Consider the following 24523-nt stretch of genomic DNA (forward strand, 5'->3'; position numbering starts at 1 on the left):
CAGCATGTTTTCATGTGTTTGTTAGCCATCTGTATGGATTCTTTGGAGAAATGTCTATTTAGTTCTTTGGCCCATTTTGAAAGTTGCAGGATATAAAATCAACACACAGAAATCCCTTGCATTCCTATACACTAATAATGAGAAAACAGAAAGAGAAATTAAGGAAACAATTCCATTCACCATTGCAACGGAAAGAATAAAATACTTAGGAATATATCTACCTAAAGAAACTAAAGACCTATATACAGAAAACTATAAAACACTGGTGAAAGAAATCAAAGAGGACACTAATAGATGGAGAAATATACCATGTTCATGGATTGGAAGAATCAATATAGTGAAAATGAGTATACTACCCAAAGCAATTTATAGATTCAATGCAATCCCTATCAAGCTACCAATGGTATTCTTCACAGAGCTATAACAAATAATTTCACAATTTGTATGGAAATACTAAAAACCTTGAATAGCCAAAGCTATCTTGAGAAAGAAGAGTGGAACTGGAGGAATCAACCTGCCTGACTTCAGGCTCTACTACAAAGCCACAGTCATCAAGACAGTATGGTACTGTCACAAAGACAGAAATATAGATCAATGGAACAAAATAGAAAGCCCAGAGATAAATCCACGCACATATGGACACCTTATCTTTGACAAAGGAGGCAAGAATATACAATGGATTAAAGACAATCTCTTTAACAAGTGGTGCTAGGAAAACTGGTCAACCACTTGTAAAAGAATGAAACTAGAACACTTTCTAACACCATACACAAAAATAAACTCAAAATGGATTAAAGATCTAAATGTAACACCAGAAACTACAAAACTCCTAAAGGAGAACATAGGCAAAACACTCTCCGACATACATCACAGCAGGATCCTCTATGACCCACTCCCCAGAATATTGGAAATAAAAGCAAAAATAAACAAATGGGGCCTAATTAAACTTAAAAGCTTCTGCACAACAAAGGAAACTATAAGCAAGGTGAAAAGACAGCCTTCAGAATGGGAGAAAATAATAGCAAATGAAACAATGGACAAACAACTAATCTCAAAAATATACAAGCAACTCCTACAGCTCAATTCCAGAACAATGGTTCATTTTTAAGCAGAAACTATTTTAAGGTATACTCAGGCATTTATGTGAATAAATATATTCAAAAATTCTTGCAATTTACAAAATAAGATTTTATAAATTATGACCCATTCATATATTAAACATCTATTAAAATGATGTATAAAAATAACATGGGTAAATATGAAAAGATTTTCATGATTTATCATCACATGGTAAATTGAAAAGCAAGTGTTAGTCACTCAGCCATGTCTGACTCTTAGTGACCCTATGGACAGTAGCCCACCAGGCTCTTCTGTCCATGGAATTTTCCAGGCAAGAATACTGGAGTGGGTTGCCATTTCCTTCTCCAGTGGATCTTCCAGGAATCGGACTGGGGTCTCCTGCATTGCAGGAGGATTATTTCCCAACTAAGTTTTCAGGGAAGCCCTATGAAAAATAAAGTTATTAAATATGATTTAATGGATATAGTATCTGTAAATTTAAATAAACTAAGTCCTGTTTTAAGTTTCTTAATACCAGAATTTCAGAAATGTTGCTTGCACACTGTTCTAAGTGAAAAGCTAACTGCAGAAATCTGGAAATAGAGGAGAAAAAAAAAAAAAGATGTACATGAGGTGGTAAACATTGAAGGAGTATACTACTTTTATTTTAACTTTTACATTTTAGGATTTAACTTTTTTTAGCATTTAACTTTTATTTTAGATGCTATTCTGACTGGTCCTCCTCAAACTGCCTATTAATTTAATTCCACAGTTTAACCACTTCTCTTATTCAGTTCTAACATTCTGGGCCACTATACGCACTTACTCTAATCTTCCCAGGGTCAGGTTCCAAACAACTGGGGACAGCCCCTATGTTATGGAGCCCATGAACCTATTCAAATTAGGAAACCCACCAGGAAGTCAAGACACCTGGCTAATATTCTGTGTGCCATAGGTGAGCTGCCGTCTACAGCCCCAGTTTGCTCTTTCCCTGTGCCCAGCCATTACTTCTTGTGTGGCCCTGAGTGACAGCCTTCTCTCCTTCTGAGCTGTAAATAATACAGACTTCTGCTTTTCATCTATGCAAGTATCAGTGTGTTGTGTCCCACCATCAAAAGAATCTTGAAATCTTGTTAAACAAAGAGGTATGTATGTCCCTGTATAAATGTATACACATACATATACTTAACTTTTTCCTATACACATCTACTCTAGTTCAAGTATTCATTATCCTTATGATTCTAATCCAATAATGTGTCTTCCAATTCAAGATTCCTAATATGCCTGTCCTTAAAAACTCTTTGTTAAGGTGAACAAACATTTCTGAGTCTGAAATCACACCAGTTTTGACAAAGATCTGTGCCTTGGTAAAGCTTTCTGACAGTACAGTTTCTAATTCCTGCAATGCCTTTGCCAACCCAGCCAGAAACTTTGTGGTCATTGTTCAAAAACGAACACTAATATGTCCTCTGCTCCTAAGATAAAATGTAAAGCTTCCTCACGCATTACTGCAACACTTTGTAAATACCACCATAATGTGATGATAGTTGCCATATTTATGTGACTACATGTCGACCTCCCTCTGTAAGTAGATTTTCTAAGACTAACTGGTATGGCTAAGTTCCACTATATTTTCTCCAAACTATCACCATCTGACAAATTAGGCACACTCATAATTTGTTTTGCTGAACTGAGCTGAAGGGATCTATGTACATACATTAGTTAGCAAATACTGATTTGAGGATGAGATCACTTTCATTGACAGTCTTTCTTAAATTAGAGGTTTGGGGGAAATTAAATGGAAATTAAGTGAGATCTTCTCCCCTTCTCCCCAACACCACTGCCTATATACTAGAGGTATCTGTCTTAGCACTTTTATGTGGCTTAGAAAGTGTTAAGTCTAGAAACCATAAATTTAAAGACCTCTTTCAGGTATCCCTTAACCCAAAGTTATTTTTTTCCATTTAAAATCAGGGAAATTTATATCCTATATCCATATGAAAAAAAAAAGCTAAAGAAAATGTCATTTTGGCAGTCTTTAGAAGAATGGGTTCATATTTGAAGAGAATCATATCTTTAAATTCCTGCATTATTATGAGTTTATTCAGTACCATAGAGACAGAAAGTGTTAGATCAAGATAAATAGACATGAATCTTTCTTGCTTTGTAGAATGAACATTCTAAACATTGTAGGTGGTGTGAAAACCGCATGACTTAAGAAAAAACTGGGATAAAGATTTAATTAATCTGATAATAATCTACAGGATCAGCATAATATCTGAGAGTGCAAATGAGAAAAATGAGAATAATGGGTAAATGATGATAGGGAGAATTGATCAGTTCAGTTCAGTCACTCAGTTGTGTCCAGTTTTTGAGACCCCATGGACTGCAGCATGCCAGGCTTTCCTGTCCATCACCAACACCTGGAGATTGCTCAAAATCATCTCCATCGAGTCGGTGATGCCATCCAACCATCTCATCTTCTGTCATCCCCTTCTCCTCCTGCCTTCAATATTTCCCAGGATCAGGTCTTTTCCAATGAGTCAGTTCTTTGTATTAGGTGGCCAAAATACTGGAATTGCAGCTTCAGTATCAGTCCTTCCAATGTATATTCAGGGTTTATTTCTTTTACGATTGACTGATGTGGCCTCCTGGCAATCCAAGGGAATCTCAAGAGTCTTCTCCAACACCACAATTCAAAAGCATCAATTTTTTTGGTGCTTAGCTTTCTTTCTAGTCCAACTCTCACATCCGTACATTACTACTGGAAAAACCATAGCTTTGACTAGATGGACCTTTGTCGGCAAAGTAGTGTCTCTGCTTTTGATTTATTTTTATTTTTTTCAAGTATGCTAAGTTTGTCATAGCTTTTCTTCCAAGAAGAAAGCGTCTTTTTATTTCATGGCTGTAGTCACCATCTGCAGTGATTGCAGGTTCTTTACCAAGTGAGCTATGAGGGAAGCCCCATTCATATATTAAGTACCTATTAAAATGATGTAGAAATATAACATGGGTAGATATGAAAAGATATTCATGCTATATCATCACATGATAAAAGTAAGTTATAAAACCTTATGGTAGTTGGGGTAGAGTTATGGGATTATGTTAAATACAAAGAAATTTTTATATTATAGAAGAAAACAAAAGATACAGAGAAATTTTTGAATAGGATATATTTGGGGGATTATAATTTCTACAGTGATTTATATTTTCTTCTTCATGCCAGCGTGAATTTTCTAAACTTTGGGTAAAACATATACATGTATTTTCCATGAAAAATAAAGTTACCTGAATATGGTTTAGTGGGTACAATGTCTATAAATTTAAGTAAACTAAATACAGTATTAAGTTTCTTAATACCAGAATTTCAGAAATGTTGCTTGTACTCTGTTCTAAGGGTAAGGTGAAATGCAGAAATTTGGACATAGCGGAGAAAAAAGATGTAGACTTCAAAGGTGAGCAGTTGCCTATAGCCCCCGTTTGCTCTTTCCCTGTGCTCAGACACTACTTTCTGTGTGGCCTTTTCCTCTTTCTGAGCTTTTAGTACAGACTTCTGCTTTGTAACTATGCAAGCGTCAGTGTGTTGTGGCCCATTATCAAAAGAATCTTGAAATCTTATATAACAAAGAAGTGTATATGTCTGTGCATATGTGTGTGTGTGTTAGTTGCTCAGTTGTGTCCGACTCTTTGCAATGCTATGGACCATAGTACACCTGTCCATAAAACAGACTGTAGCTTCCTCTGTCCATAGAATTCTCCAGGTAAGAATACTGGAGTGGGTAGCCCAACCCAGGGATTGAATCCCGGTCTCCTGCATTGTAGGCAGATTCTGTGCCATCTGAACCATATGTATGCATATACTTAACTTTTTCGTCCACAACTTTGCTCAAGTTCACGCGTTCATTATCCTTATCATTCTAATCCAAATAATGTACCTTCCAATTCCAGATTCCTAATATAGTAAAGTCGATCAATCATGTCCAACTCTTTGAGACCCCATGGACTGTAGACTACCAGACTCCTCCACCCATGGGATTTTCCAGGCAAGAATACTGGAGTGGGTTGCCATTTCCTTCTCCAGAGGATCTATCCCTGTCATTAAAAACTCTTTGTTCAGGTGTACAAACAGATCTGAGTCTGAAACCACAACAGTTTTCACAAAGATCTGTGCTTTGGTAAAGCTCTCTGACAGTACAGTTTCTATTTCCTGCATTGCCTTTGCCAAACCAGCTAGAAACGTTGTGGTCATTGTTCAAAAACTAACATTAATATATCCTCAGCTCCTAAGATGAAATATAAAACTTCCTCATGCATTGCTGTAACACTTTGCAAATACCACCAAAATGTGATGATAATGTCACCATATTTATGTGACTACATATCTACCTCCCACTGTAAGTAGATTTTCTAAGACTAACTGGTATGGCTAAGTTCCACTATATTTTCTCCTAATCATCACCAGCTGACAAATTGGGCACACTTATAATTTGTTTTGCTGAGCTGAACTGAAGGGATCTATATACATACATTAGTTAGCAAATACTGATTTGAGGATGAGATCACTTTCATTGACAGTCTTTCTTAAATTAGAGGTCTGGGGGAAATTAAATGGAAAATAAGTGAGATCTTCTTCCCCTCTCCCCAACACCACTGCCAATATACCATAGATATCTGTCTTAATGCTTTTATTTGGCTCAGAAATTGCTATATATTGAAACACCAGAGACATCTCAATGGATTTTGAGTCTAGAAACCATAAATTTAAGGACCTCTCTTTCAGGTATCATTTAACCTAAAGTTATTTTTTCCATTTGAAATCAGGGAGATTTGTATCCTATATCCATCCTTAAAAAAAAAAAAAAAAAGTTAAAGAAAATGTCATTTTGGCAGGCAGTCTTTAGAAGAGTGGATTCATATCTTTAAAATCCTGCATTTATATGAGTTTATTCAGTACCATAGAGACAGAAAGTGTTAGATCAAGATAAATAGACATGAATCTTTCTTGCTTTGTAGAATGAACATTCTAAACATTGTAGGTGGTGTGAAAACTGCACAACTTAAGAAAATAAAACTTTGAGATAAAGATTTAATTAATCATAGTAATCACAGGACCAGCATAATCTCTGAGCCAGGGTAAGAGTGCAAATGAGAATAATGGGTAAATGATGAAAGGGAGAATTTATAGGAGGTTTATTTTTTTATTTTTTTTTAATATGGTCAAAGAGGTACCTGAATGTGTCAGTGAAAAAGAATTGGAATATGGTTCCACACTATTTGTTAATAATATATGCATGTGTATACTATGTTGTTATGAATGTATATTATATATATATACATATATGATGTATTTCAACTAGCTAATTATACACAATTTACTGCAAAGTATGACTCAGTGTACTGATTTGCTAAATCCAAAGCTTTAATCACTCACCCTTCTTAAACTGTTAATGGAGGCATATGTCACAAATTTACCCAAGTGACACTTGTGGATGTGAATCTGGGAACTGTGGAGAGGCAGTCAAGTAAATGACAGCATTGACCAGCGTGTCTTCTTCATATTCAAATCAGATAATCCAAATAAGATCTTTAACTTAAGCCCATTGTTGGCTTCTGCTTGGTGTTGTTCAGTTGCTAAGCCCTGTCCAACTCTTTGTGACCTGATGGACTGCAGCACACCAGGCTCCCCTGTCTTATGCAGTCTCACAGAGTTTGCTTGAATACATATCCATTGAGTTGGTGATTCTTTCTAACCATCTCATCCCCATTGCAGCCCCCTTTTCCTTTTTCCTTCATTCTTTCCCAGCATTAGTCTTCTCTAGTGAGCCGGCTTCTACATGCCTAAATAAAATGTCTGTTTACAAAATTCTCACTCAAAATTTTAGCCTTACTCATGCTTCATGGTTATTTTTCTAAATCTAAAATAAGAAATAAGTACTAAATGAATAAATACTAACATAAATACTATTTATAAATAAAAATAATTATAAAACATATCCAGCTTCTAGTCCTTAATATTCTTAATGATAACCAAAAGTCTATATTTTGGTGGAAATGTGACTAAGCACACATGAATGAGAAATGAACACATTAGAACTATGAAATCACATCTGCAAGTAATGTTGTTCCATTGCAGTTGCTCCCACCAAAGCAATGTGGGAGGCATCATTTGACCCAGTTCTCTGAAGGATACTTTTATTATATGCAGTGAGGAAAGGAAAAATTAAGGCCATTTGTCAATGGCTGAAATGAGATTCTAACATGTTTGAATTACCATTTCTGGACTTTTCCACCATTTATTTTATAAAATACAAGCATTTGATTCATAAACACCCTATGGTAGAATTCTCTAGTTATGAGTAATAGATTATAGCTCATGTGGTGTTTGAGACATGGAGTTACAGGAGCTTAATAGTCAGCATTAATTTATTCTTGGAGCTGATAAGTGTTGGAAAGACTTTGCAGTTTGGGTGTGTGCTCATTTGCTCAGTCGTGTCCGACTCTTTGCAGCCACTTTTCAAATAGAAGTAATAAATCATATTAACAACCGCCTTTACTTTCAAGTTTATTCTACAAGTAACGAGTAACAGAAAATACTGAAAAATATATATTATATATGTGTGTGTGTATATATATATATAGCATGTATTAATTCAGTGCAATATTTTAATGAGAAATACTTGATTTTGTTTTAAAAATTATTATCATTGCTTTGTCCTGGCTGCACGACATGACTTGAGAGGTTTTAGTTCCCTGACCAGGGAATGAACCTGGGCTCTTGGCAATGAAAGCCTGGAGTCCTAAACACTGGACCACCAAAGGATTCCCTGTTTATTATTATGTTTAAAATAACTAGAAGACTAGGAAAATATAGATGATAATACAGATTTTAAAAATAGAGGAAACATTTCAAGACCTATTATTAGTACATGAAAGAAAATAAAAATACAAAAATAAAGATTCCCTGTAAAACATGTAAAAGTATGGTTCAAACATTTATTGAGTTGGGTTTTGTGCTTCAAAACTTAGTCATTTATGTCTTTAAAATCAGTAAATTAGTCTGTAATCTGCCTACTGATAATAAGGGAAACAGAGTGTCTTATCTCACATCATGTGAAGCCATAATTATATGAACATTTGCACACAGTTAATTTTGTTTGTATTCACTTAGAAATACCTGCTGGGTAGGGATTATCATTACTTTTAGGAAATGTCTGATTTGCCAAAAGGCCAGAAATATCACACAGCATACTAAATTTTCTCAGCAGCTAAAGTACATTTAGAAAGAATGAAAATGAAGTATCTTTATCATTTCAAGGAAAATATTAGCTGATTTTCAAGCACTTTAGGTACATAAATAATGCAACCAATTTAAATATGGAAAACATTGTTTTCAGTTCACCTGATATTTGAGCAGAACTACCTACATAATTCTGTTGACAAAAGAGGACAAAAATAATTCAGATTTCAAGCTTAATTTGCCTATTTTCATTTACTTAATTTGCAAATTTGACAGATATATCAATATACAATACAGAATTACCACAATTCCAGGTACTTATCAGAGACTTCTACCTTCTATCAAAAAGTTAGTTGGAGAAAACAGAATTTCAAGATCGTTGCCTAAAAAGTATGTCTGCCATACATCTACACTTTTTCAAAACACTAAGCTACCTTTGCATTAACCAAACATTTTAGAGTCATGAAATCAGATTGTTTAGAAAGTCATACTTGCCAAAGGAAATGTGTTTTGCATAAATAACATGAGGGATGATGAGGACAGGATTTCTTAGATCACCGTGACATCACTGAAGTCACATTTGAAAAGATTTTATTCATCTGTTTTGATAAATTTTATCCTCATTGTGGCAGAATGGCCCCTGAGAGATGGCTGCTCCCTAGCGCCAGGAACCATGAATATGGCAGAATGGGCCCTTGAGAGATGGCTGCTCCCTAGTTCCAGGAACCTTGAATACATCATATTAGTTGGGAAGAGAAACTTTGCAGTCTAGTCTAGGTAGCAGATCATAAAGTAAGGTTAACCTTGAATAAATGTTGAGGCCCAAACTGAAAACAAGGGTTCTTAAAAGCAAAGAAGTATCTTCAGCAGGAGCAAAAGAACTTGGGTGGAAGAGAAGTTAGATAGACTCAAAATATGAGAAAAACAAAACGCCCTTCAGGTTTGAAGACAGAGAGGGCAAAGCCCCCAGGAATGCAGATGGTTGTAAAGAACTGAGAGTCTCCTGGATAATAGCCAGCAAGGATCTCAGCCAGAAAAAGCTGCAAGAATTCTGCAAACAACCTGAATGATCTTGAAAGCAGATTTTCCCTTTCAGTCCAGGCCAGCCAAGACCTGACCTTGACCTTGTGTAACCAGCAACAGTCAGTCCACTAGAACTTCTAACTACAGAGCTGTGAGTTGATATGCTTATGTTGTTTTAAACAAATAACTTGATGGTAATTTGCTACAACAGCAATAGAAAACGAATGAACACACACACACAAAAATAATGTACTTCCTACTTCGGATGACAAGAGCAACATCAGACATTATAGTCTTTTTTGCTGGTGGTAAAGATGCTCACAGATAATTTTAAATTTTCTCATAGAAACAGTGCAGGTAATTTTATGCCTTAGAGTAAGATGCCCGTTAAAAGACATTAGATTTCTACCCTCCCATAGTGACTGCAGACAAGGGGCATTCTATCCAAAGACACAAACTTTATAAGTTATAGGGATCTAATGTACGATATGGTGACTATATAGTTAACAATACTGTGTTGCACATTTGAAAATTGTTGAGAATAAACCTTCAAAACGATAAAAAAGAAAGGGATATTATCATCCTTCATGATTACATGTCTAAGGGGTGGCTCCCAGGCCCTTGAAAAAGATATTTCTAGTCTGGGATTGTAGAACCTGGCAAGAAGCTTTTGAAAAGATTTACATCTCAAAGGGTCAAGGAATGCATTTTCAACTAGCAAATGCTCTTCAACTAGTAAATACTCACAGAAAAGGTAGGTCAGGGGCTTACAGCAGGAAAAAAAAAAACCTGTCGTTTATTTCTGAGTGTTTTATTCTTTTTGATGCTATTATAAACAGAATTGTTTTCTTAATTTCCTTTTTGAATAATTCCTTGCTTATGTATAGAAACAACTGACTTTTTTATGCTGATTTTCTATCCTTCAACTGTAACGGATTTGTGTGCTAGCTCTAACAATTTTTCTGTTTGTTTTGTGGAGTCTTGGAAATTTTTCACATGAAAGATCATGTGATCTGAGAACAGATAATTTTACTCTTTATTTTTCAATTCGGATGATTTTTTTCTTCCTTTTTTTTTTTCTTTCTTTCTTTTGACTAACTGCTCTGGTCAGAATTTTAGTATAATGTTTAATGTGGAATAGAAGTGATAAAAGTGAGCATTATTGCTTTTTTGTAGATCTCAGTGTTCTTGCCTGGAGAATCCCAGGGACAGGGGAGCCTGGTGGGCTGCCGTCTATGGGGTCGCACACAGTTGGACACGACTGAAGCAACTTAGCAGCAGCAACAGCAGCAGAGTAAAAAAAATCCAGTTTTTCACCATGGAGTAGAATGATAATGATGGGCTTTTCAAATAAGGACTTTATTGTACAAGTTCCTTCCACACTTAATTTTTTTTTAATTTAAATTTATTTATTTTAGTTGGAGGCTAATTACTTTACAATATTGTATTGGTCCTGCCATACATCAACATGAATCCGCCACGGGTGTCCACGTGTTCCCCATCCTGAACCCCCCTCCCACCTCACTCTCCGTACCATCCCTCTGGGTCATCCCAGTGTTCTAGCCCCAAGCATCCTGTATCCCACATCGAACCTGGACTGGCGATTTGTGTCTTATATGATATTATACATGTTTCAATGCCATTCTCCCAAATCATCCCCCGCTCTCCCTCTCCCACAGAGTCCAAAAGACTGTTCTATACATCTGTGTCTCTTTTGCTGTCTCGTGTAATTTTCTGAGAGTTTTTATTATGCTGCTGCTGCTGCTAAGTCGCTTTAGTCGTGTCCGACTCTGTGCGACCCCATAGACGGCAGCCCACCAGGCTCCCCCATCCCTGGGATTCTCCAGGCAAGAGCATTGGGTTGCCATTGCCTTCTCCATTTTTATTATGAAAGGTGTTGAATTTTGTCAAGTACTTTCCCTGCATATGTGTTATCACACACATAAATAGTATAATAAAAATAAAAATAAATAAAGAGGATGACAAAAAACTTTTGGAAGCAATGAATTTGTACATGACACACATTATGGTGATATTTTCATATAAATATATGAATCTCCAAATATGTTGTGCTGCATAATTAATTATGTACAGATTTTTGTATAGCAATTGTATCTAAATGTTTCACAAAAAAATGATAAAAACAAATATGAGGGGAATGTTAAAAACAAGTGGTCAACTTCAGTAACATCCCAGAAGCAGCTCCTTAACAACAAGTAGAATCCCGAATCATGGGAAATTTCCCAATGTCAACAAACTTTCCAAACAGTTTAAAAATCTCTGCACTTCTTGGGTCCAGGCCATTTATGATCCATTTGCAGACATGTTCTTCCAGTGCCCACAGGTTTATACCCATATTCTGCAATTCCTTTGGTAAATACTCTCTTTTGTTGACCTAAAACAAATGGACTGCCAATTATTTCTTCAGCGATACTTGAGTTGATTGAGGAATAGCAAAGAATTGCGATTCAGAGTCTGCAACCATGATGAGTCACTTGCAAGTCCTGTTGTAATAAGGAAAAGAGGACTCATATATAGGGGAAAAGGAAGAGGAGAAGGCAAGCTACTCTAAATAGAGAGTCCATTAAAAGATTTGAGAGTTTGAAGTAAAGCTGCTTTTCACTGACTAAGTTGTAGAGGTTCTCATTGAGGACTTTGCCAGGCAACAGAACAATTCTTTTTACGGCTGTTAACTCTGCTATCACTATAGAGTGTGAGAGTTTCCACTTCTTGTATTCTGACTCTATTTAATTGAGATTTCTGTTTATTCATTTTTATACTTTTTTACTACAAGAAGGACAGTAATTATGGAGCCAGGTTGAGACTTGACCCAAGTTATTGGTATAGGATAGTATAATATACAGCATTACCCTTGAACTGAAGCATCATCACAGGTGAGCTTGACAAAATGCACATTTATAATTCACTTTGATTTAGCAAATTGGAATCTGGGGCATGGGGTGGGGACTGAGATGTTTAACTCTCTGTCCAGGTATCTATATGTTTTGTTCAGAACAGTTTGAGAACCACTGGTCTAGTGATTTGGGCAAGTAAAGGCAAATATTGAGGAAGACAAACATCGTTGCATAACGTATCCATTTCAGATGATATTTGTACATCTTTTTCAGATAAAGGGAAGGCCTCTATTCTATAATAAGTTGCAGGGACCATTTCTGTGTCTGTGTGGATCGAGCATATCTGTGAGTTCAGGTTTCTGAGAGTGTCTGCCCAGTTGTGCCAGCCTCAGGTCTCAGGGTCTCACCTCTTTCCCATCACAATGAACACTTTAGCATAAAATATTCCCCAGGGGTGAAAATTAAACCACTTTTGTAAGTGGCTCATTTGTTACAGGGAACTCTCTTTAAACAGGATATAAGCATTCTCTGACTTGAGAGTGGCCTGCTCAAACCTGTTATTGAAGGAAGAAACAGACAGAACAGGCTCCATCTTGAAAGCAGGACTCCATCTTGGACGGGACTGTGGACTTTGCGCTATATGTCCAGTATCTATGGAAACTACATACCAACTGGAAAAACGGACCCCCCCCCCAGATGGAAGAGCCCCAGGAATTGTACCTAGACTCTCCATTGCCTAAAAGAATACTCTAATTATCTGTGTAACTGAATAGAATCATAAATTCTATTATACTTGTTGGAGTATAACCACAGGCCGATAATTGTCCACGGTTAACTACCTAGGCTTAAAGCATATGAATCACGGGTTAACTTTGACTGTAACTTTCTTTTCCTTTGTTTAGACTAGTTTCAGGGAATTTGGGGAGGTGGGTTTAGGCACATACACTTAGGGTATATAAGGTTTAAAAAAAGAAAAAAAAAACTGGTCGGGGTCCTTGGCTAAGAGAAGACTCTGCTTTGGGCCCACCAGTATAATGAGCTGCACTCCACTATCTGCATTGTCCTTCTGAGTGAGTTTGTTTCCCAAAATGCATGGCTACAACATTATTATTATTATTTTCTTTTCGGAGTTAGATTTCAGTTAGGATTTTCCAATTACTTTATCAGTCTTTATTACTTATAATAAGTAGTAATATATTACTTATAATTCTCATTATCAAGTATTTTGCAAATCCAGTATAACCTTTCTACCTTTATTCCATCTAAATCCACAAAACTTGAGTGTCTCAGTACTTCAAATGCTTAACAGGCTAAGAGTGCTCACTTTCTAATTTATTACCACTAATGGCCAGACCAGAGAGTGGGCCTAGTATTGGAATCACAAGAATTTGCTTGCTAGGAATCCACCTCCAGCACCAACTGTCTTTGTTTAGGTTTTCCCCAAATCAACCCTAAGACAGGAAGTCAAATACAGGTAGTTTATTTGGAGACAATTTAAGAAATTATCATTGTTACATGGAAGAATCAATTCAGTTCAGTTCAGTTGCTCAGTCATGTCCGACTCTTTGTGACCCATGAACCTCAGCACGCCAGGCCTCCCTGTCCATTACCAACTCCTGAAGTCCACCCAAACCCATGTCCATCGAGTCGGTGATGCCATCCAATCATCTTATCCTCTGTCGTCCCCTTTTCATCCTGCCTTTAATCTTTCCCAGCATCAGGGTCTTTTCAATGAGTCAGCTCTCTGCATCAGGTGGCCAAAGTAGTGGAGTTTCAGCTTCAGCATTAGTCCTTCCAATGAACACCCAGGACTGATCTCCTTTAGGATGGACTTGTTGGGTCTCCTTGTTGGATCCAGTCCAAGGGTTATCAGACTACCAACAAATACAAATACTTAAATTAGACCTATTGAATTTTAACTATCTATGTAATTCTTTTTCTCCCTATCCATGATCAGATATCATTTCCTGTAAGAGGCCAGTTAGTAAATATTTTAGGCTTTCCAGGCCAAATGTTCTCTGTCACAACTGCTCATCCTTGGAGGACAAAAATGGCCGTGGATGATGTGTTACTGAATGGGCATGGGTGTGTTCTAATATCATATTATTCACAATAAGAGGTCATGAGATGGATTTGACCCACAAACCATACTTCATTGACTTGTGCTCTTTATTGTGGTCTTTTTGAGGACCAAAATCACTGCAGATAGTGATTACAGCCATGAAATTAAAAGATGCTTAATCCTTGGAAGGAAAGTTATGACCAACCTAGACAGCATATTGAAAAGCAGAGATATTACTTTGCCAACAAAGGTCCATCTAGTCAAGGCTATGGTTTTCCAGTGGTCATGTATGGATGTAAGAGTTGGACTGTGAAGAAAGCTGAGTGCTGAAGAACTGATGCCTTTGAACTATGGTATTGGAGAAGACTCTTGAGAGTCACATGGACTGCAAGAAGATCCAACCAGTCCATCCTAAAGGAAATCAGTCCTAGGTGTTCATTGGAAGGACTGATGCTGAGGCGGAAACTCCAATACTTTGGCCACTTCATGCGAAGAGTTGACTCATTAGAAAAGACCCTGATGCTGGGAGGAATTTGGAGCAGGAGGAGAAGTGGACAACAGAGGATGAGATGGCTGGATGGCATCACCAACTCGATGGACATGAGTTTGAGTGAACTCCAGGAGTTGGTGATGGATAGGGAGGCCTGGCATGCTGCGATTCATGGTGTCGCAAAGAGTCGGACACGACTGAGCGACTGAACTGAACTGAACTGAGGACCAAAGCATGACTTTTTATCAGTATAGCTTAAATATCTGGCCAAGGATATACACATAGATATATAGAACACATGAAAGAAATGTTTAATATGTTTACAGATTCTATGGATGACGAAATTGAGGTGATCTTTCTCCTTCCCTTATTCAATGAACTTGAAAATGTGGTTGCATTTTAAAAATATAAACTTGAAACTACAACTCAAGATTGAACCATGCATAATTATCTTTAAAGCAGAATAGCAATGCACCACCCAAACAGGCTGAGTAGTAACCTAATTTGCTTTATGGCCTTTGATAAAGAAATAACATTTCCCTCAGTAGGTCAATTTTAAAGAAATGAAAAGCAGATGAAACAGAAAGAGAGGTGAACTCTGACTGATTAGCACAACCCTATCCAAAGCAGAAAGGTGGAGCTTTGAGTGTTTAACCTCATTGACAGGCAAACCAACATCATGAAAAGCCTCTGGAATCAATCATAACTTTTTCTAGATGCTTCACCTAATACTCTTTCTTTTGTTCTCCTACCTTTTTTTTTTTTTAAATACCTGTATAAAATGTAGTTGATCCCTTTCACATAAAGTTTACCTACATGTAAAACTAAAGCATTGTACTGATAAGGACACAGCCTTGGACAGTAGATCTATAAAGAAAAAAATATTTACAAATAAAATTCTGTATGTAGTAAAGAGAATGGTTAGGAGTCTTCAAGGGTCAGTGTGCATGGGTGAGTGCTGAGTTGCTTCATTTATGTCCACCTCTTTGAGATCCAATGGAATATACCAGGCTCCTCTATCCATGGGATTCTCTAGGCAAGAATAATAGAATGAATTGCCATGACCTCTTCCAGGTGGTCTTCCCAACCCAGGGATGGAACCAGCCTATCTCACATCCCTTGCCTTGTCAGGTGGGTCCTTTACCACTAGGGCCACCTGGGAAACCCCTAGGGTCAGTATATTTAGTTATTAAGCAGGACACTATGTGTACAAGTATCCCTTATATTATATTAATAACTTACACCCCTGTTACAAATGTTTGTTTGTTTGTTTGTTGCATGCAACTTCCGTATTATGAGAAAAGTATTTCTCAAAAGGTGTATATAACTTGCTTTCTTGGAAGTCTTTTTGAGCAATGTGAAATTCCTTTTGTAATTTATGAAAGAAATTCTGTGTTAGAATAAAGCATTTTCATGTTGAATTTCCTTCAATCTTAGATTTTTAATATTAGATAGGTGAAGACAATTACATGAAACTTTTCCCCTCAAAATTTGTAGGATATCAGTTTTAGATCCAAATTTGGAGTCTTTCTCAAATAGAAAAATTTCCCTTCCTTTCTTATTCATGTAGTAATTTTAACATTATCACATTTAAATCTTAAGTCAGTATCTGCCTGCTTCTAGCATCCCATGTAGAAAAGGAAATACAGAGGACAAAACTAAAGGCAAAAACATTTTAAATTTACAACCTCTTTATTTCAGTGGCAAATTCTTTGTTACCTCATTAATTATTTAAGTAATATAAAGTATCAACCTCTCATTGATGAAATGTTCTTTATACTAATTTACAGAATAACTTCATAGAGTCTTGTGGTATATATATTCTCTTTTGCAGTAAAAAAATGGCATTGGACATAATTACATGAATTAATGACCTTGCATTAGTGTAGCCTTAAATCAAGCAGAGCCTGTAAATTATTTTAATTGTGGCATCCAGTTAAAATATTTTGGTCAATGAGCCTTTACAAATTGTATTAAAATGTGCAAAAATAATTTGGCTGTGATATATATCATGTTAACACACATTTATGATGACTGAATTTAAAATACAATCTCCTTTTCAACCTTTTCTTCTAGAATTATACATATTTCATTTTGAATCTATGAAGACAGCCTAAATTCAGACTCTCTTAGCACTGGTGAAATTAAAATATTAAGAATTCTTCCTCAGAAACCTAACCAGTTCTCCAGTTACTAGGTCAAACTATTTTCTCTGCTCTTACTGCTGCTGCTAAGTCGCATCAGTCGTGTCCAACTCTTCGCAACCCCACAGACGGCAGCCCACCAGGCTCCTCCGTCCCTGGGATTCTCCAGGCAAGAACACTGGAGTGGGCTGCCATTTCCTTCTCCAATGCATGAAAGGGAAAAGGGAAAGTGACACGACTCCTAGTGACCCCATGGACTGCAGCCTACTAGACTCCTCCATCCATGGGATTTTCTAGGCAAGAGTACTCTTACTAGTTTGCTATTATTGAGTTAGCACACTGAACAGCTATAAAAAGTCCACACATTATTTCACAGTTACCTTGGGGCAGGATTCTAGTACATTTTAGGTAATCCTCTATTCTGGATTTTACAACTTTAAAATTGAGAGGCCAATTGGGTAATCTTTCTTTCTAAAGCTTTGGAACATCATCCAGATTTTAGTGTTGTTGGCAGAATTCAATTCTCTCTAGCTATAGAATCAAGGTCCCATTTTCTTGCTCTGTCTGCTGGCGGATGCTTCAAGCATCTGGAAACCAATCACAGTCCCTTGTCATATGGTCCAGAACATGGCAGCTTCCTTCTACAAAACCAACAGAAAAATCTCTCTAGAGTCAGCTAATACTGCAACTTAACATAAGCACAGGAGTAACTACTCTCATATTTACTGGTCTAGTGTATATTCAAAGGTAAAACCTGTATACTAGGGACAAGAATCCTGCAGGCCATCTTAGAATTCTTCCTACCATACTCCCCCAATCACGTGTGTCAACGACAAGCAGAAAATGTTCTCTCTGGTCCTGAGAAAATAATGTTTTTTTCTCACCGTCTGTAACCACTGAAATGTTTAGCATTTACCTTTGAATGAAATTAAGATTATCACTGTAAGAAGGAACAAAGGATTTGAATATATTCTGAGAATGTCTAGTGTTGGAACCATTTCTGACATATTCAACCACTGAATGTTAAGCCTGGACCATCTCCTGATACAGTGTTCTCTTTGGAGGAGGCACACACGACATCAAAAAGATGTGTGAATAATCACCTCTTATGAATTACTAACCGTGTAGCCACAACTCAAAGTAGATTTTAACTGTAAAACTACCCCATAGAAATGAAATTATAAACTGTATAAAACAATTTTTCATTTTAGTACTCAATTCTGAATTCTCTTGCACACATGTCAATGGTGATAAATATTTAATAATAATGAAAAAATTTGAGAAATATATTAAAAACTTCCACAATGCAAAATATATGCCCAAAGTGAAAAAGATAGCACAGTAAATACATCAGATGACAGTCTAGTCATCTAGTCAGACTAGTTTAGATGCTAGTCTACCTTAGTAGGTAGCCAGGGTCAAAATTAGAGAAATACATCCATTAATTTGTCTTTTTACTTTAACATGTAATTAATTTGAGGATATTACAAATGTAACTGGATCTTGCCAAGGATATTTTTTATCAGGTGTGATAAATTGTATTTGACCTACTGGTACCACCCACTGAATACCTAACTTTATGTATTTCAATAACTTCCCTGATAACCAACCAACTGGGTAACATCTGCAGTCTCTCAAACTGTCACTTTGGGACATGAATTAGTGTTAGCATACACATAAATCATCATAGTAAGTCAAGCGGAACTGAAGCAGAGATAGGCTGGCTTTAAAATAGTTATATGACCAAATAAATTCAAGAGATGCATTAATTCAATCAAGAAATAGATCCTACTTCTAACTTTTTAATTTTGACTTGATCCACTTTGGTTAAATTCTACCAAAATTGTTTATTCCTAAAATTAAAATCATTGCTGTTAAAAGGAAAGGATTAGCATCATAAACAAACCATGGTTTGTGGTAATGAACTAAAGAACACTCAACAATGAGGAACCAGCATCTTGAAATACTGAATTATTGAAAAGTAAGAGTGATTATAATTATAGGCTGATGTGGTTGTATCCTTTTTTATGTGCGCCTTTAGCAAGTAGTTTCAAAAGGATTAGAAGCAGTGCTGAGAAGAAGGAAATAGTGTCTTATTTATTTCAGATCACTTAAAAAACTTGTCAAAGTCATTTTGAAACATTTTATCCTTTTTTTTTTTTTTGAAACAAGTTCACATAATGTCTCTAAACAACAACCTTTACTAACTTCTTCAGAGAATCAGAGGTTAGTTTACAGACATAATCATAGACTATTTATCTTCATAGTTTTAGTTTCCTACTCTTTTCAAAAAAACCTGTACTAAAATTTCAGTTTTTATCTAGTTAAAATCCAAAATATGCATCAACACATTAAAATGAGTAAAATAATCAGCTCTCACTTAATTTTATAATTTTATTTAAAAATATATCATTGGTTCTAAATGTTTTTGTTCTTTTACTTGGGCACATTTAGTTTCAAGTACTTTTTTGAAAAATTCTTTTAAAACAATTGTTTATATAAAGCACCATATCCTGCTTAATAAACCAAATAATTGGACGTGTCATTCAACAGAGTTTTGATGAAGTTGGGGGTTAAGAGTGTCCATAGGTAAGATGTATTATTAAATTTCATACAGGTAAGGTATTGTAAATAAGAAATAGGATAATAATAATGATAACTAGCTTTCAGAAATACTACACTTCTTAGAGATAAAAAATAAAAAATACAATAATAGCCAAGTTAAAGTTAGGCAGGCATGAGGAATTCCCAGATTTATTTCTTCTCCCTTTGGCTACCTCATGAAGGTAAATATGGGTACAGGTATAGATTCATAGATAAAAGGGGAAAGAAGAAGGAATGTCTACAGATGAAAAGTCAGAAAACAGACAATGGCAAAAAACTTAGCAGACACCTCTGCTCCACATTTAGAACATGCAGAGGCCAAGGCAAAAGATAAGGATAAGTGTTGTCACCCATGCCTGGAGAAGTTAACAATGTGGAAGAGTCAAATCGGGTCATAAACAAGAGTGAGATGCTCAGAATATTTATGGAGAATCTATTTTGAGAACACTAAGTGCAGACACCTAGATAAAGACCCGAAAAAAGGGATTTGTGAGACTGCAGGTTAGTGAGGAAAATATGGTTGATATCAAGGAACCAAAGGGAACCATTGGTTTAAACACATATACATTCCAACACCAGCTTCTCTCATGTCATTACTGACACCTGAGTACCCGCTTCCCTAGTCAGTATTGCGTGACGTCATCAAAGGGACAAGCCCTACCCATACATAAAATTCTCCCATTAGACAGTATCACGGATTCATTCCTCCATTCATTCAATTAATACATAAAACCATACACATCATGGTCCAGTAACTTCTAGGTGATCAAAGTATGTCAATAATTATGCCTGAGAAGATCACTTCTCTTAAGGAACTTACATCCTTTATGGAGAAGACTGGCAATAAAAGTTAGAGATACAAATACAAAAATAACCTAAAAATAAGTGCTATGAATAAAGAAAGAAAAAAAAAAAACATGAAGTGGAGCTGTATTATAAGAAGTATTGGAAATACTGAAGAAGGCAGAATTAGTTCTAACATTAATTAGATGCCCAAGGGGAGTGTCATTGAGGAGACGAAAATCAAGCAATGATTTTAATGAGGTGAGGGAATTGGTCACATGAGTATCTCAGGGAAGAGAACCCCAGGCAGAGAGAATAATAAGTGCAAAGGACACAGGATGAATACCTGCTTACTGCTTTTTTCAATGCATATATTAAATATACTTATTTTATTAAGTTGCTAAACCCATAACTCTGAGATCATAAAGTCTTAGAGAACAGAGATAAAATGGACTGTATCATTAACATTCTAATAGCAAGTTCGACCTTTCACATGATGAGGCAAAAATGAATATTTGTGGAGGGGCAATGACCTTGAGTGTCTTTCCAGGCTCCACACTGTGTGCCAGGGTCATCTAGAGGAAATCAGCCTGAATATACTAACTAACTATTAAAAGTTGTCAACTGAAAGAAGCCTCCCTGACAGAAGGATAAGGGCAAAGGGAGAGTCAGGGGTTGCAAGCCAGGTAGGTGTCTGGGGTCACCGCTGAGAGAGGTGGGATTAAGGAACAGAGACCTGGGACTTGGATCAGCTGTCAGCCCAATGGATTGAAGGATCTTGGAAGGACAAGGCAGGGAAGCTCTGTGATAAGGGCATCATGATGCCACTGGTTTATTTATGGGTGGGGAATGAGAAACGTGGGGCTTCCCTGATAGCTCAGTTGGTAAAGAATCTGCCTGCAATGAAGGAGACCCTGCTTCAATTCCTAGGTCGGGAAGATCTGCTGGAGCAGGGATAGGCTACCCACTCCAGTATTCTTGGGCTCCCATTGTGGTTCAGTTGGTATTCAGTACTCCAGTATTTTGGCCTGGAGAATTCCATGGACTGTATAGTCCATGCAGTTGTGAAGAGTGGGACACGACTGAGTGACTTTCACTTTTAGTTTCACTTTCAATGAGAAATTGGAGTGTAAGGGCATAGATGGGATGAGCTTGCTTGTCTCAAAGACTACACATGTGGAGGGTGTGTTTCTTCCTGTTATTTTATCCCAGAACTCCTTGCTTTGAAGACTGATAGCCCCATTGTAATCTCTGCAAGTACTTGCTATTTTTTAAAAGGAGCAAGGAAGTCACTGTGGCTGGAGGAGAATGGAGAGGAAATAACTGAGTATCATAGAGAAAACAGGAGCTAGATACTGTGGACAACTATCAAGAGTTTAAAATATTAATAGATTACCAAAGAACAGGATAAAGCAGGAAAGTACCCCATGCAAAAGTGAAACCCAAAAGACACAAATTACAAACGTGAAAAAAAGGATGGAGAGATCATGGAAGAAACAGGAGAAATGTGCACAGTTAAGTTCAGTCAGTCAGTTGTGTCTGACTTTTTGCAACCCTATGGACTATAGTATGCCAGGCTTCCCTGTCCAGCACCAACTCACAGAGCTTGCTCAAACTCATGTCCACCAAGTCGGTGATGCCATCCAATCATCTCATCCTCTGTCATTTCCTTCTCTTCCTGCCTTCAATCTTTCCCAGCATCAGGATCTTTTCCAATGAGTCAGTTCTTTGCATCAGGTGGCCACACCAAAGCAAAACCAATTGATTTTCAGATAAATAAAAATAAATTACATTCATAAAACAGGAAGAATAATTCACTAAAGAAGGAGAATCAGATTAAAATAAAGAGTTTTGAAGTAAAAAATGTGACATTACAAAGAACTTTAATAAAAAGTTTGGAAGATGACTTCAAGGACGTTATACAGAATGCCAACTTAAATTTAAAATTTAGCAATTTAAAGGTTTAGAGGAACAATCTACAGCATCCCATATGCATAATATTTATTCCAGAAAGAGATTAAGATCAGAGTGGAGAAAATACATAAATAACAGAACAGCATTTTCTGGAAACAAAGTATGATTCAATAGCATAAGGAGGCACAAGAAGTGTTTAGAGCTATGATTTTTTTTTAAATCCACATCAAGGCTCATTTTCGTGTTTCATTTCACTCGGGAAAATCTGAACAGAGCTGAGAGGGGGAAAAAACACTTTATCTATAGAGGTGTGATAATGCAATTGGAGCTGAATTTTCAACAACACTGCATTGCTGGATGATAGAAGATTGGACAAAACTTTTACAACTCATACAGAAAATAATGTTTAGATAGAATTCCATTTCTAGCCAAATTAGTAACCAAGAATGAAAGACAATAAAACTTGGGAAAAATCCTGAAAGGAATTATTTTCCTGTAACTTTTTTAGGAACACTTTTTCAAGCAAAAGAGAAAATTAAACTCCTCACCCCCCTCCCCGAAGAAAAAAAGAACTAATATGCAGAATCAGTATCAGGGACTCCAACCCATCAGAAGTCCTAAAAATACAGTTAAAACAAAACATAAGTAAAATATTACATTCTTACAGTTTTGCATTCTGTGGTCAGAAGTCCTAGTGGGGCCTGTTGGACCTCTACTGTAAGTTTTACAAGACTGAAAGCAACGTGTTGGCAGGGCTTCATATCCTTCGTAAAGAAGGCTGAGCACCAAATTGATATTTTCAAATTGTGGTATTGGAGAAGACTCTTGAGAGTCCCTTGGACAGCAAGGAGATCAAACTAGTCAATCCTAAAAGAAATCAACCCTGAATATTCATTGGAAGGACTGATGCTGAAGCTGAAGCTCCAATACTTTGGCCACCTGATGAGAAGAGTTGAATCATTGGAAGGGCCCTGATTCTGGGAAAGATTGAAGGCAAAAAGAGAAAGGGGCAGCAGAGGATAAGATGGTTAGATATCATCAGTGACTCAATGGATATGAATTTGAGCAAACTCGGAGCTAGTAGAGGACAGAGAAGCCTGGCCTGCTATAGTCCATGGGGTCAAAAAGAATTGGACAAGACTTAGCAACTAAAAAATAACAACAATAACAACAATACACCCTTCTAGAGACTTTGGGGAAGAAATAGCTTCCAGGTTTATTCAGATTATTGGTGAAATGTAGTTCCCTAGTGAAAGTGAAGTTTACTCAGTCGAGTCTGACTCTTTGCGACCCCGTGGACTATACAGTCCATGGAATTCTCCAGGCCAGAATACTGGAGTGGGTAGTCTTTCCCTTCTCCAGGGGCTCTTCCCAACCCAGGAATCGAATCCAGGTATCCCACATTGCAGGTGCATTCTTTACCAGCTAAGCCACAAGGGAAGCTCAGGAATACTGTAGTGAATTGAACTGGGGTCTCCTGCATTGCAGGTGGATTCTCTAAGACTTAGGAGTTCTCTCAGACTGAGGTATCTATTTTCTTGCTGACAGTGAGATTTGGTGTCCATATCCTGGTGGCCTGTCTCCATTGGCATGTGGTATTACTACCACTATCTCCTCTGTCAACCTGCAAAAAATGTTATATGACTTCCTTAACTCATTTCCTATTGCTGCCGTAGCAAACACCACACATTTAATGGCTTAAAAAAAAAAACTCACTGACGTATAATTTTACATTTTTGTGGGTTAAAAACCCAACGTGGATATCAATGGACTAAAATCAAGATGTCAGCCAGGCTGCCTCTCTGGAGTAGAATCTGTTCCCTTGTCTTTTTCAGCTTCCAGAGGCTCCCTGCATTTCTTGGCTTGTGGTCCCCTTTCTCCTTTTTTGAACCAAACAGTGGCAAGTGGAGTTCAGCTCACATCACATTTTACTTACTTATTCCTCTGATTCTCTCTTAGTATTAAGGATCTTGTGATGACATTGTTCCTGTGTAAGAAAACCAGAATAGTATCTCTATTTTAAGATCAGCAAGTTAGAAAGCTACTTGCATTGGCAACTTTTATCCCCCTTTCCCATGAACCTGTCATAGTCACAAATTCTGCGGGCTTCACGTACAGATGCTTTGGAGAGGTCATTACCCTGCCTAGTACAGTCCTCTTCAGTTTATCCCCTTTCTGTGATTGCTTTCTTGTAATGAATGGAGCACACCCTGACCCATTGGGATAAAGTACTTGTTGGACTTTGAAAGTCACACTTAGGACCTGAATTAATCATCCTTTCACCATCCTGGAGTCAGAACCTTATCCTATTTATTTTACTACACCATGTCCTTACCAATTTCATGTTTAAAT

Source organism: Bos javanicus, chromosome 20 (assembly GCF_032452875.1).
Source record: "Bos javanicus breed banteng chromosome 20, ARS-OSU_banteng_1.0, whole genome shotgun sequence".
NCBI classification, from domain to species: Eukaryota; Metazoa; Chordata; class Mammalia; order Artiodactyla; family Bovidae; genus Bos; species Bos javanicus.